Here is a 1187-nt window from a genome sequence, read left to right as displayed (position 1 = left end):
TTCTTCATCAGGTTTGTAGAAATGTAGCATTGCATCAGTGTCTCAGCAATGGATGCTCTGCAGTGAATGGGTGCCGTCAGAATGAGAGTCCAAACAGCTGATAAAAACATCACAATAATCCACACCACTCCAGTCCATCAGTTAACATCTGGAGAAGACAAACGCTGCTTCCAGCTAAAATATGAGTCCATGATCCATAATATTGCTTCCGCAAGTGAAAAAATCATCTGGTCTGAATCAGGAGAGAAATCTGCACAGATCAAGCACCATTTACAAGCCGCATTTGTAACAAGCAGCTTTTTGTTTTTATTGTTTTTTCAGAACACAATTATCCATGGCTCCTTTAAAGGGCGGAGCCAGGGGCGGGGCCGTCCTCCCCGCCCTCTCCGTGTCACATATTTTGGTGAGAGGTGACAGTTTAAAGTTAAAAACATTGCGTCTTAGCGATGGGTTTGTTTCTTACAAATATGCAGCTTTTTGCTTCACGTTAACTGATGGACTGGAGGGGTGTGGGTTACTTGTGGATTATTAGGATGTCTTTATTAGCTATTTGGACTCTCATTCGGACGGCACCCATTCACTGCAGAGCATCCACTGCTAAACAAGTGATGTAATGCTACATTTCTCCAAATCTGATGAAGAAACAAACTCATCTACATCTTGGATTGCCTGAGGGTGAATGAATTTTCAGCAAATTTTAATTTTTGGGTCAATTATTCCTTTAAGTTAATGGTGTTAACTTTCTTGCTGTTTCTTTTCTGCTACGAATATGGGAGCCAAAATAAAAACATGCCGCAGATGTGAGAAGCGTGAAAACAGCCTCAGTCTTTACACAAATTCACACACATACTGCACACAAACTGGAGGCCAAACACACATACACACAATCTTACAGCGGTTAATGGTAGAGAACACACACACACACACACACACACACACAAGGGATCTAACAATGGTTAATAGAGGATTCACACACACACATTTCCCACATAAAGGATGGAAGTGGTTAATGGCGGCGTTTAAAATGGCAGAGCATGTTTGTGGTGTGTGTGTGTGTGTGTGTGTGTTCATGTATGTGTATGGGAGGTAAAGGCACCAAAGTTATGCATGTTAAATCTATTACCAAGAAATGTGTGTTTACATGTTTGTCTGTAGTATTTGCATGTGTACACCATGAAAGTTTGACT

The sequence above is a fragment of the Sinocyclocheilus anshuiensis genome, unplaced genomic scaffold, assembly GCF_001515605.1.
Source record: "Sinocyclocheilus anshuiensis isolate Anshui unplaced genomic scaffold, SAMN03320099.WGS_v1.1 scaffold48, whole genome shotgun sequence".
Lineage (NCBI taxonomy): Eukaryota > Metazoa > Chordata > Actinopteri > Cypriniformes > Cyprinidae > Sinocyclocheilus > Sinocyclocheilus anshuiensis.
The sequence above is the reverse complement of the archived record's forward strand: the minus strand, read 5'-3'. Positions refer to the sequence as shown.